This window comes from Amia ocellicauda, chromosome 9 (genome assembly GCF_036373705.1).
Source record: "Amia ocellicauda isolate fAmiCal2 chromosome 9, fAmiCal2.hap1, whole genome shotgun sequence".
In the NCBI taxonomy this organism is placed as follows: Eukaryota; Metazoa; Chordata; class Actinopteri; order Amiiformes; family Amiidae; genus Amia; species Amia ocellicauda.
In genome coordinates, this window is record NC_089858.1 from 8726351 (window position 1) to 8741281 (window position 14931).

Sequence of the window (14931 nt, forward strand, 5' to 3'; positions counted from 1 at the left end):
ACTGGGAGACCTTTGCAGTGGAGAAAATTTGATGTGTTATTGAAAGATTTGTCTTTCTATCAGTTTTTTAACATCCTATAATGTAGCCTGTTCCATGTTATTGTAGCTTATACTCTGTGAGAACTTCGGCATATGCACATGGTAATAATTAACAATTAACAAGGGGAAAATGCACATTTTATGTGCCAAGTATTCTAAAATTACCCTCTGCTGTAATTTATGTTTTATTTTATTTTTTTTAAACTGAACTCACTGCAGGCAGTCCAAGTACTGAAGCTATAGACACCTGAGCCAATATGCTTGACTTATTAATGTAATTTTGTATGCCTTTTTATTTATTTTTGCCTCAGTTTACTCTTAACCTAGTAGTCTTTGAAAATAAACAAAGGCACTGGGCCTAATCTTCAAATGAAATATAATGTGCAGTTACTCTGTAATTCCTTTGAAACAAAGTGTACTTTTGGTTAAAGCTGCCCTGCTAAGAGAAAGGAAATCCTAGTCTAAGGAGGTACTACACACTTAAAGTCATAAAACTTTCTCTCTTGCTGAGTATTTTTTTAAGATTGATGTGCTTAAAAAAGTTAGTTTTTTTATAAAAACTTTCATAAACAAACATCGACCCACAAAAATACAGTTCTAAACATATGGTTTTACAAATTCTGGTATTATAATTTTGCTTTTGTTTGCAGCTTAATTGCCATTGAGACAATTTGTTCAGCCACAATTCCTATCCCATAGCCAGATTAACCAGGGGCAAAAAATATTTATTTTAAATGAGGTTTTCAACTTAAGGCCTTAAAAATCCCCACCTTATCTCCTCCTGCTCTTATGTAGGTAGGAAAGCACCAATATAATCTTAATATTGCCTGTAGGAACAGGGCTGGCACAACCAACTTTTGGCCCAGCACCATAGACACAAACCAACACGTTACAAAGCCAAAAACACAACTGTTTTAACTTAAACAATACTTGCTATAGTATAGTCTATGTCTATAGTCTGTAATAAGTAAAGATATGCATCACACAATTATAGTTACAAAGACTGGGCTGAAGTACAACAAAATATGGCCTCCTAAAACCCATTCAGCGAGACGCTTCATGCTGTGGAATTTATGAACACAAAAAAAAAACCTCCAGCCCTGGAATCATAGGGGGTTTATTTAAACTCCATATGGAGACAACGTGTGCATTACCTGCTATGCTGAATAAACGTCTGTCAACCTTCCTTTGAGTGGTTGAACCCCCCCCCACACACACATCCCTCCTACTCCCCCTCTGAAAAGAAAATAAATGACTTCAGCCATCCACATCCCCTCTGAAAGGTAACAACTACAAGAGGGTTACATTTCATGAGACCTCTGCCGAGGATTTACACACCCTAACATCAGTCCGCAAACCAATGGTGATTGAAAATCCCATGGGACGTTAGACATTTCCCCGGGCTAATGTATCAAATCCTGTTCCTTCCCAGATCCAATGGCTAATTCCACATCCCTAGAGTTTGCAAGTCTTTATATTCCATTAACATTTGATCACAGTAAACAGGAGTCTTATTCTCAGATAATCTTCTGTCAGATTCTGGGTGTGTGTGTGTAATGTAGGGTACACTTTACCGGCAACGTGACTTTGATTACACACAAAGAACTCCACGTACAGACTTGATTGTTCCCCATTTTGGTAATGGTTAGGTACATAGGTGTAGGTTTAGTGGGGGATGCTTTGACACCTCCCTTCCTCCTTCCTGAACCCTCCTTGCTCAACAACTTGTCGCCACCCCCTTCTGAAACAAAAGTTATTCCACTGGTTAGGTATGAATGCACTTTATTTAGGAAGGTCAATTTGTAAGCAGCATTTCACAGTGGCTCGCTCACAATGTGTGTGGTTAAACAGTGGATCCAAATTACACTCTTACCTCCAAGCACTTACATATTTCTGGTGTTACTGCCCCCTCTGAGCCAAACTTGCATTCCTTTCTACTTTAATGCGGAAAGCATGACATTGAATGAAAGAAATGGATGATGCCAAAACCTGCTATTGTGATACTGTGAGGAGTACTCTCTTGAAAATAATAAAAAACGGCATGCAGGAGTGAAAAGGGAACATACATTCCTCTGCCCTCCTCTCACCTAATGCAGCAGAACAGCCTGTCAAACTGTCAAAGCTAGAAACATCTGCTGACTTCCTGCTTTGTCTGAAGACTGGGGCTATGATTTGGGGGAAAAGCAGACATCTCATAGTAAAAGTTATGAAAACAGGACCCAGTTTGAAAAGTCTGCACACTTAGAAAACTCCCACTCTCTCTCTCTGCTGGAAAGCTCCTGAAATCCAAGAACTTAGAAATGGACAATGGATAGATTTGAAAAGTTGCCCTAATACAAAACTGCAGAGCCAATCTGCAGTTAAAGGAAAACATCAGTTCAAGTTACTGCAGTGGATTCCCAACCAAATCCGCCAAAGGAAAAAATGTGCATTCCACATAGTTCTGATGGACCACATCTTTTGTCAGCAAGTCCAGTTAAAATTCTCAGTATTTGTGTTTGATTCAGTAGTGTTTGAATGTATTCAAATAATGGAACTATAGACAGTGGCTAAATTTGAATTGCATATTCATGTTATGCATTAAACTGTGTATTTTCCCAAGATTTAAGAGGTAAAATGTGGATAAACAGCCATAAAACAATGGAGACAGTTGCACACTTTTGTAGCATATTTAATTTCTTTATGCAAATGGTTAGCTCCTCCCACAATGTCATCACATTGCCCATATTGTTTCCTACAATACCATTTTAATGGAAACCCAGCTTAGAGGGAGGTAATGCATACAAAGTTTACAGAACATAAGATTAGACTCAGTCAAGGTATTGTAATTGAAACATCCAAAACTGAATACGCTGAAATACTGAGAATGCATGTTTTTAGTTCTTCCTTTACAGTATTCAGCTGATACGAAGCCCATTCGAATGCAAATAAAATGTTCAGTTTCAAAACGCATTTGCAGACAACATTTAACACTAAGGCACTTCAAGTGTACAAAAATAGGAAACATAATACATACAATTAACATTTTAAATATATAACAATTACATGCTAGCTTTGCTTTGCATGGAGGTTTGATACCCAATAAGAAGATAATGAGATTTAATTGGAGGGAACAAGCCTCTCCCACTTGCCAACTACTAATGGCTCAAATATTACAATAATGAAAGTTTCTTATCTTCAAATTAACATTTAGTAAATTACAGCAAAATAAAACTAACGTAAAAAAAAAAGATAAAACAAAAATATGCGGATGGTATTGTTATTTGCATACCACAGCTGTTTCTAAGCTAGGACTTAAATCTTGAGATATTTAAATGTTCAAAACATTTAATTAGAGTTGAACACCATTTGTTCTATTTAAACAAATTTAGTCTTTGAGTCTTTGGAGTAATGAACATGCAGAAAACCCATAATTGGTGAAGTGCAAGATTTTGGAATTGTTACATCATATAAATGATACCTCAGATTCACAGAGCCAACTTCTTGACCAAAAACACACACTACTGGCATAAGCAGATATTCTTTACTGTACACACATGTCCATTAGGAAATATTTATATGAGTTATGATCAGCCTCTTTTCTGTACATTCATTTTATTAGCAAAAGTAACCAGATAAGCCTCCCTCAGGCCATATGCGAAGTAGAGATAAACACATTGTGAACAGCCATCATTTGGAAGTTGTGTGTGGTCCCCAAACATTTGGAAATACTGTATAGTGCATTTTCAGTTCACAGTTTGAACTATCTTGGCACTTGGGATTTCCCCCTCATCAGACCTGTAGTCTCTGTCATTGGTTACTAGTTTTGCATTACTACGTATCACCCCCTCTCCTGCCCCCTCCAACACACACACACAGACATATGCATGCAGATGCACAGACGCAGAAGGATCAGGTATCTAGAAAGTAACACAGAATAAATCGAAAACTTGGAAGAGTTAAGAATCCGTCTTCGACTGTAGGCCTCCTGCTGATGAGTTTACTGTCAAGATGAAATGTGAAAGAAAAATGAATTATATAAACTTAAAATGTTATGGAATTGGTTTCATATCCATTGAAAGAGAATGTTTTTTTATGAGAGAGAGAAAATACGAGATAGAAAATCCAGTGATGCCTGCGGTCCATACAGCCACATGTCCTGGCGAATGACTGGCCAGGGCCGACACGACTTGAGGGCGGGGCTGCCCTGGCCGGGGTGGGGGGGGCAGGAGGTGTCAAGCAGTTGCACAGACGGCCAGGAGACTGAGACAGAGGCAGGCACACCTGAGGACGAGTCACCTGAGTCCGAGAGGGGGCCGAAGCAGATGAACTTGAAGTCTGCATCTGCATCTGGTGCTCCTTGATTGCGGCTGAAAGCCTACCCTCCATGCAGAGGGTATACGTCAGCAAACAGGCGTCTGTGCGAAAGGGATTGGCAGAGATTAAGGTAGCAAGGGGGTTAAGGACAGTTGAAAAGCTGGTATCTGAAACAAGCCTGGAAACTGAGCTGTCTGGTGGCTGTTATACCACAGATTATTTATTTAATCTTTTAAATTTAATTCAAATTTGTATTGTTATTGTTACTCCAGTCAATACAAATAATGGCCATTTGTTTCATGTTTTAAATGTTTAAACATTTTAACCCCGAAGACTTTTCTTCCAAACTTAAGCAAACAAACAATGAATACACTTAAGTTTATGGTAATTTTTCCAAGAAACTCTTCCAAAAATGTAAATGTATATTAATCAATGCTTCTCCCAGTAAGTTTGATGTGCCCTGGATACTACACATTTATTAACATAATGATGAATCATCCAAAAATAACCTTCAGAATAAAAAAAAAAACTATGACACACAAACACTATATCTTCTGAGCTGATATGTTAGTCATCATTATTACAATCGCGTGTGTGTGTGTGTTTGTATGGGGCCCTTCAAACAGTGTAGGTATTGATACTGACTGCCCAATAAGATTCAGTTTTGGTGTTTTCATTATTGAACTTCTTGGAGTAAAGTGTCCAAACGAGGAAAGTGAATGCACAAGTATAAAATCTTATTTATAAAATTACTATGAAAACAGAAAGAAAGATGTGCTGGAGGTAAGTCAAGATTTCAGATGGCACATCTTTGCATATTGCAAATCCTTATGGATTTTTGTTGAACAAGAGGCTTTTGTGACAGATTGAACAGGACAGGATGCCTTTTCAACAGCTTCTCAAAAACATGTGCATGAGACCACAAACGTTTAGTGAAATTATTCTCTTCTGCTTTGTCAAAATCATCTGCATCATGTAAATGATAAATTAAGATTACGGCTTGTACATTTTACTTGTTCTTTTTTGAGTCACTGGGATGTTTCACAAGCAACTGGAGTGAGGAAAGGTTGGGGGGGTGGGGGTTGTCTAGGAAGGGGAAGCATGTTTGCAATAAAATCTAACACATATTTTCCACTTTCCAGTGCCCAACCCAATCTTCAAATCTGCATTTACCTAATCCCTCTAATATATTCTCCAGAGACTGCCAAGTTTCTCTGATTATGACTTATCTGGCTGGGGCACCACTGGAGTAACCCTCTTTTCCCCTGAAGCACTAACTTTTGTTTAGAAAGACATACCACTAACATTAGCTCACCGTGCAGCAGCCGTGTTTAATTTACAGGCACATGGGACCCCCACCTGCATTTTCATACTAGGTCAAACTTTGGGTTTTGGCTACTGATTGCACAGAGATTCAGATATTCCAACAGATTCTATTTTATAAACAAAGAAAGTCACATAAAAAAACGTTTTAACTGAACAGTACCAATATATCTGTTACATATCCACACCAGTAATGCGAAATGTAAAGTGGTTGTTTTTCCTTTTATATAAATAAAAAATCTGGATGGCAAGCTTTGTTTGTAGATGGAAATCCAAATTTTTGCCTGGTTTGCACTCACGTTCCAGGCAAACCACATATATTATACATGAAATACAGCCAACTAAGAGCTCCTTAAAGCACTTATATCTTTGGAAACTTTGCTCCAAACCGAATGTGTGAGAATTAGTTTTCATTTATTTAACATATTGGAGTCATTTGAAAAGGATTATTTATTGTATTCACTGAATGTTAAAGGGAAAAGTCTCTCATTTCCCTGTCTGGAATCCCAACTTCTGTTTTCCTCATCCAGACAGTAAGAAGAAAAAAAAAATACCATGACAGTAAAGATGTCTGCTGGGAGTAAGCAGTACTGCTTAGTCTGTGGGAGAGAATTGGTTTGTGTCAATTTTTCCACATTCCTGGAAAGTGACCAACTCTCAGACAAAGGGGAGTTATCAGTACCCACTACAATGAAGCCACACATTGGGAGTACTGCACCACAACAAGCACTTTGGCCTACAATCCTTTCTTCTGGGCAGCATTGAATAAAAATATTCTAACTGAGAGTTTCTGTTTCAGCTACATTCTTGGACATTATTATTATTTTGCAGTGTTTCCAACATTTTTCGTCTCTGTTTACAATACCTCAAACAGTCTTCTTTCTCCCAGCCTCGTTACCTGCTACTTGGTGATATAAATTGCCAAAAAGATTCTCTAAATGTTTACTAATGGCTGAATCCTTCCCTCAAAGGTTTATGCAGAACAGATTATACTTAGCTTGCATTTTCTTCTCAATTTCATAACCTGACATGGGTCAAACAAAATGGCAATCCCGAAAATATGTCCCTGGAAAGGCATTATCAATGGCACTTCCAAACTTTTTGCGCCAGTAAAATCCGTCTCAAAATGATATCCAGTTAAAATCTGGAAACTAGCTTTAAATAGTTCCATTTGATCTCTCTATTTTCTTAAACTGTGTTGTCTGTGCCTGTACACCTTTAATCCTGAGGAGCACTCAGCTAAACCTCATTTTATTCCATCTTTTGGGATAACATGCAAATCGGAATTGGACACGCTTGTTGGCTGGATAGTAATGCTTGAAGTGAGTCTAGATGATGAAGATGATGCTGATAATAATCATTCTCCAACACTACTTGGAAACATTCCTCTGAGCAGTAGCAATTCTGCCAATAGACTTCACAAAGCGCTTCACAATTGTGTATGTAACAGAATTCCAGTGTAATGAACCGTTTTTAAACAAAACTAAAGTGAAGTAACATTATTTTGAACCTGATATCTATGAAGACTTACAAGTTAATTTCCCTTTCTTTCCACTAAAAGGTATTAAAAGAAATCTTAAACTTTGCAATAATTGTTTTTAATACATAAATAAAAATCTTGAGCCAGTGAACTGTGTAACCTTTGCTGTAACTGTACAGGAATTAATAAAGAAAAGGTCAAGGCACGACCTATATGTATTCTTACAAAAACCTTGAAAGACTGTCGAGGCTGTACTTTGAATGATGAGATCCGGCACGAAGGGGAAAAATCTAAAAGTTTTTATGTTTCCTCTTGTTCCTGGGTCAGTCCATATCATCTTCCACCAAAATAAGGCCAGTGGGCCACCCAGAACGAGGGCCTAGAAGTAATGGGAGGTTTCCAGGGACCTCTCCTCCGAGGAGTGTTTGTCCTGCAATCCCACACAGCCCGTGGCTCTCCCTTGTATGATGAGGGATGTCCCAGGTTCCCCGGGCTGCAAGCCAACATCCTGTAGGATTGCCCCCTCAGACAGCATGTTTTGCATTTCTCTAAACAGCCCGCGACTCTGCTGGAGCAAACAACCGGAGGAACCAATGAACATAAATCATCAGGGAGCGGCTGATAAACACACAGTGCCGCCTGGAAGTTATCATGCTCCTCGGACTGGGAAACAAATATGTCCATTTTAATAGAGTACACATGCTGATCACAGTGATTTATCAGAACAGCATCCCCATAGTTAGGGTTCACTTACATTCCACATACTATGAGTCTTCTCTCCAGCAGTAATCACCTAAAAATGTCTGCTCTTCATTCTGGTAATTTTGGGATCAATGAGGAAGAATTATTGTCCCTGCAGTGTAGAAGGCAAATTTCCATTACATCATTTAAAGACAACAATTAGGAACACTAAACCTGTAGAACCAACCTTCAAATTTTCTCTCTGCTCATTGAATAGGTTTAATCGCTTTGAAATGAAGCCTGAAGGATTAACGTCAGGTAATTTTAGTTGGGGGAATGTGATGAACAGGGTTTCTTGTTCTTATGTTTTAGACTTTACAAACCTTTTTAACAATATGTGCCAGTAACAGAATGTGTACTGTAAATGTAAGATATGTAAAAATAACACACTTCGTATGATATGTTTTATATATTTCATTTAACATGTTAGTGGATATAGATACATCAAGATTCATGTGATAATTGACTGAGCATGCTGTGTTATTGGTATACAGTATGTTAAAGTATTTGGATATATAGAGATTTTAAGTGAAGCATGAATTAAACATCAGGAACACTGCGGAGGAGGCCTGATTCAATTTGGTTGCTCAGCTTCCAAATATAAATAGTTTTCAAGTTTAGGCAAAACTCTGAATTTCCTGACAGACACTGTTGTGGTCATTGTGGTTGCCTAAACACAAATCAATAAATTGGATTATTCAGATATAATCAGTAGATACAATCAGTTTAAATAGCCAGATTTATTATTTACAGCCCAGATTATTGGAAAAATGTCTTACTCTCTACACCTTTGAACTTTTAAAAGCATAATGAATGAAGGAAACATTGTATTAAATCACTGGCTCACCCTGCTACATTAATGAAATGTTGATTTCATTAATCACTGATCTGATTACCTTCAGTCCTAATGGTTATGTGATTGAAAAGTTAGATCTCAATCACTCTAAAATTCACATTTAAAGTTCAACATGTTTGCAAACTTTATTTTTAATCAAATGTTTTGAATAAACAGCACATAATCTCAAACAAATCCATTTGCTTAGATCATTTGTTTAGCTTAAAAAGTAGTGGGAGCAAGAAATAAGAGGAAAAAAGTCTTAATTCCTTTACCAGGCTCTCAATCTTGTAAACAAACAGACAGATGGCTTGACCTCAGCCGAGTGATGGACTTGCCAAGCTTGAATTCTGCCTTCAAGAAGCCTATTGAACATAGGTCCTCTCAGCCACCATTCCTGGAAACTATCAGCATTCAATTTCAAATCAGCCTTGCAATTTTCATCATCCCACCAATTTAAAACACACCAAACACAGTCAGAAATGGCTCAGTAAGTGCTGGTCATGAAACTGTTTGGCCTTAATGAATACTTCTTCTATCTATGTTGGTATTTTCTTTTTTGCATTCTACCTTGGTTTCAAAATAATATAAAAAACTGTTTTGCAACATGTCGCTCTTTCCCCAGCAACACGTTTGATGTTTTTTGTAGGTTGGTTGGTTTGTTTGGTTTTTGTTTTGTATTTGCCTTATGTCATATATTGTTTTAATGTAATTATAAAAATAAACAAGTACCATAGAGCTTTGCGAATAAATTCTTGGCTCATGAAATTCTTTGATGTACTCAGGCACATTTCAGACAAAAAAGAAAAACCTAAATTAATAAAGTCCACCGTGGAATGCCTAAAGTCCACAGTTCTTAAACTTTAAAATTAAAATAGGTTACAGCTGAATTGTATTTTATTATCACGACTTACAACTGTTCAAAACTGTAAGTGAGTCAATGGTTTCAATTATGGTAAGGTAAACAAGGACAGATTAAAAGCCTCTTAAAAGTACAAAAATAATAAAAATAAAAGATGTTCTTCAGGATTCGTAAAGAATAGCAAACCGCAGATGAGAATCAAAGTAAATTTAGCTTTCAACATTGAATTAATTTTGTACTAAAGTAAAAACTTCCTTTGCAAATCCCCTTTAAACAAGAGTAATTGGCATCGATAGAGGATTTTGCTTCCAGGCTCTTCTAGCTTCTTTATATGGCCTATTCAGTCTCAAAACACTGTACTGATGACTTCCATTGGTCTCCATATTAAGGTGTTTTTCTTGTATAGACATTTCGAGGAGCTTTGGCCCCTGAAATGGCCCTCAGTGGAGCCCATCTGTCCAAAGCTGGCCAGTTCAGCTCATGTTTTGGGATATGATGTAGTCTTCCATGATCTAGATTTGGGCACCCCTTTCTCTTATGATGTAGGCAGACCTTGTGCATGGGACTCAATCAATCAATCAATTCTAATTCATTAAAGCTCCCATTGCAATAAGTTGCCACAGAGTGCTTAACCCTTTGAGACAAACAGACAAGGTACACATGTACATTAAATCACCAACAATAATGATGGGACTAAATTAAGTAGTTGTAATACTAAAGCCATTTTCTGCATGTGAATCATGCCCATGACCGATGCCAGTGTGAGGTTCAGATTAAGCATTAGTCTTTTGGTTGCCAAAGTTGTATCCTATTTAATTTTCATCCAATTGTACATTACACAATGAATTCTGATGTGAGAAGAGAAAATGTTTATCTGAATCAGTATTGTAAGCAAAACAATTAAGCAATAAGTGAACGCCCATAATGTAATTCCTATAGTATAACCATTGTGCCATATTGAGTTAGTTTGTCTCTCCCACACCCCCTACCCCACCACTCTTTATTTGCTTTGGAAAGGGTTACAAGCTTGCAATTTAGAGACTGTCAAAAATAATATAAACTTGCATTCTGTAGCTATAATCAAGATACTAAACAGCACCAACATTGCCATCAAAATGTAATTTAACACTGATACAGCTGAACACACTGGTCTACAGATTTAGACTATTATTTGGCATAAACCATAGCTTACTGTCTTTCACTGATTCATTTGGGATTACATAAAATGAGGGGGTTCTATGAATAATGGAAACATTTCTTCAAGTAATTTAACTTATTCCATAAAAAAAAATCACAAAGCAGAAAGTGATTTTATTAAAATGCTGTGTTTTAAAAGCCCAGAGGGACTTCAGTTTTTAACTTTCTGTAGTTAGCATTATGCCCTTCAATAAGGGAGAAGCCGGGAAGACTAAAATTGAAAACTGATATTTGCCACAGGATATGCTTGATCAAAATGTATATGTATGCTACATATATATATATATATATATATATATATATATATATATATATATATATATGAATACATCTATTTTTCAGCAGTAACCTGGAAAAGAGAAGCTTTAGACTGACACTAGTGGAAACATCTTGGGCAGGTCCTCATCCATCCTGTAGTGGAGAGGCTGCTCAAAGGCTGATGATGTTGATATGTATTCCTCCATCCATATTCAATCAGCTCTTCATCCAGCACAGAGTCATGTTGAGCTGGGGTATACTGTGGGCGGGATGCTAGAGCATCGCAGTGCAGCACACACCCACACACAGCAATTTAGAGTAGCCAATCATCCCAAGCAGCTTGTCTTTGGGAGGTGGTAGGAAACCGGAGCACACGGACAAACCCACACGCCAGGGGAAACACCATGTAAATTCAACACATGTAGACAGCCAAGGCCAGGATCAAACCTGGGTGCCAAGAAATATGAGGCAGCATCACTTCACAAATCAACACAGATGGAGGTCTTATGGAAGAAATCAAAAGAAAAGTGAAAATGGGATGGTGTGTATTTGAGAAGAAATCTATCCATTTGCCCGAAGAGAAAAGTATTTGATCAGCGTATACTGCCAGTGCTCACTTATTGTGCTGAAACCTGGTCTGAACATCCAAACAAGTGGAAACATGTTACGGCGGCCTTCATCCAGCAGTGTGTTGATAAAGGCTGATGGTGATGATGACATACACTTTAGTTTGTCTGTAGAGACTGCAATAGAAAAAAATCTTCTGGTTGTGAGTCTCATTTTTAAAACATGACAGACAACTATCCAGAAAATCACAAAACGGGGAAGAAAAGGATGAAGGATTGAAAGGCTATGTTAGTATGGAAAATGTAATTCAGTTTAAAAATAATCCATATGATTGATAAGATAAGTTGTTTTTCTAACTCCATATTGTGCACATCTAAATACTTGACATTGAGATGGTATGTAATTCAAACATTTTATTCAGCTATCGAGAACTTTATTCACCATGGTAATAACTCATAGTAAAACATTACTGTGCCTCTGCAAATGAAATACAACAACATTAATAATAATAATGCAATTTGACATGGTGAGTTGCTGAGAACCAAATCTTTTTGTCAATTTTACAAGGTTCCAATCAGTATTATATTTTATCAGCATTGTATAATAGCAAAAACACAGACGAGTGAAGCTGTTTGCCTGCTATGAGTTTCATTCAACATCCTACTGTTCATTTAACATCCGCTTTTTCTTCTATAAGGAAAATTAAAGTAACTTAACATTATGCAAATAACTACTGCTTAAAGAATGTCATTAATGGAGCCATGATTTTTAAATAAAAACATTTACTGTCAGTTTTTTTTTTAATACTAAACAGTCAATCTGCAGAAAAGAGTCCATTTTGTAACAGAAATTATATTTACATTCCCAAAGGCCATTTCAGCTGTTCAGTCTTGAGTTTCCTCCACCCCAGCAATCTGCTTCGTCTCCAAGTTTCATAAACTTTACTCTCTGCCAACACTCATTAAACACAGCTTGAATAAAAATGTGCAATTGTTCCTTTTTTGTTGCTGCTGTATCATCTGTATCCTTGTATATAAATTTATTTCTTGCATCCTGATTCCTATCCTTCTGAAAGAAATGCAATTTACAGTAAGAAAAGCAAGCTATGTGATCCAAAATCATGCTGGGAAACTATTGACCTCTGACCTTCGGACTACAGTCATCAAACAAAGGCAGCATGTTGGTTTTCAGGGATGTCGTGGCCCGAGTAGAATGCATTATATAATGACAACAAGATTGTGCACAATTTAACCGCAAGGTATATAAACTGGAAATATATTAAGCAACCTCCTATAGGACAAAAATTAGTCCTTTATTTTAATCTTATTATTATTTTTATATTAAACCGCAGTTAATGGGGCAACAGAGGAGTCATTCATTGCAAAGTAGAATCAGTTATTGTTCTTTCATGTTTTGTATGACGTTCCTTTAACAAAGACAGATATGATCTGATATCCATGTAGTTTCCATTAAGGAAAACCTATGTTAGTAATCCTGTTTAAAAATCACAACTTCACTCATGCCTTAAGATGTAACCCAACTATCCACGACTGTGCTGCCTAAAGCAAATCTGCCTCTGTGGAATCCTTCCAACATTCAGGCACACCCCATGACAGGAAAGAAGCAGAAAAAGGTAAAAAAAAGAAGTTAAAATCACAGAAACAGAGGAGAAAAAGAAAGAAAGAAAGAGTGGTGTGATGGAATCCCTTCTGAATAGGATACGTACAAAGTATGTGCAGCTGCATTTAAGTTTTGTTTTCCTAAAACTGCCCTCAGCCAATAAAAAAGGCAGCGGGACTGTGCTGTCCTTACAAAAGAAAAGTTAAAAAAAAAGTCAAATGAAAATCTGGAAATAGTTTTCGTACAAGCCAGTGGAAAAAAAAAGAGGGAAAAAAAATAAAAGAAACAAGAAATACTGGAGCCGAAAGGAACAAAGAATTAATAGCATTTTTCAGTGCACCATGAATCCACCATCCTCCCTCTGGACCCTCTGCATCTACATATTATGTCAGCAAGCATATGTTTCTTGTAATACATGATAGGTTCTCAAGACTGTATAGGAAACTGTTTATCTCAATCCGGCAGGGAAGAAAAGGAATCTGACTGCTGGTAGGAATGACTCTTTCCCTCTACTGGAGGCTTTCTTTCCTTTTTTTTTTCTAAACGCTTAAACCTTTTTAACTAACCAGCTGCTGCATTCCCATAAAAAGAGAGCTTAAAACACAGGGTTATGGCGAGTGTGGGGGGTAACAACTTCACACTGTACCGATTGGTAGAATACTAACAGAATCTGACCACATTCGTCAGTCAGAAACATTTTCCAGTGGGCGCTTTTTTAACCTGTTTCTTGATTAATCAAATAGGAAAGCCTTGTTAAAAATAAAAATAACAAAGAAATCTGATTTAAAATGTCTCTGAACCACACAATACCCTTTCAGTTTCTATAGTATATTCGAACATTACCTTATAATATATATATATATATATATATATATATATATAAAGGAATGACTTTGTGCATTTGTTCTCTTCCCAGTTTGCACAAATTACATAATATTAACATTTGTATGAACAAGTTCATCATTTATTTTTAAGAACTTTGTTTCATGTAACTGTTAAGAGTAGAAGTCTCACTTGAGTTGTTCCTCTTCACCAGGTTGTAACAACTTAAAACATAATGACTGTTTTTGGGCATCTTCAGTTACTGAGCAGACAGTTTACACATTTCTGTAAACAATGAACACAAAGTCACCTGACAGCCTTGGATTAAGTCATGAGTATATTTCACGTAAATATTTGCTGTGGTTGTAAACCAAACTTAGTGGCTTTCCTACAAATACAGCATATAAACTTGTTTTATCCCTCTATCAGGGCCATAGAGTGACTTCCACAGTAATCCTGTATTTGCCCTTTTTGTTTTTTGTAGTTCAATTATATTCATTGTATGGGTGTTAAATCGGTGTAGTGTGCAAATCAGTACATTGTATCTTATTACTATGATTGCAGCCAAATCCAATTAGAGCTGGAAACCTCATCTGCATTATGTTTTTATTTCAGACTTGTATTTTTTCTGCATGGTTTACAGTTAATTTTCCATTTTAATTGGTTATTGTGTATCATGTGTATCACTTTTCATGTGTAATGACCTTTGTTATGTCATCTCCACGTGTTCTCTGGAGTGGGCCAATCACCCCAATCATGGGGGCCAGGTTTTTAGCAGGTCTGATGCTCAAGAGGTGTGCCTGAGATCGTGATTGGTGAGTAGCTTCCCGGAGAGGATGAGCATACATGTAAGGACCAGTTTCAGTTTTAGAAAGCCTCACAAATGTCCGT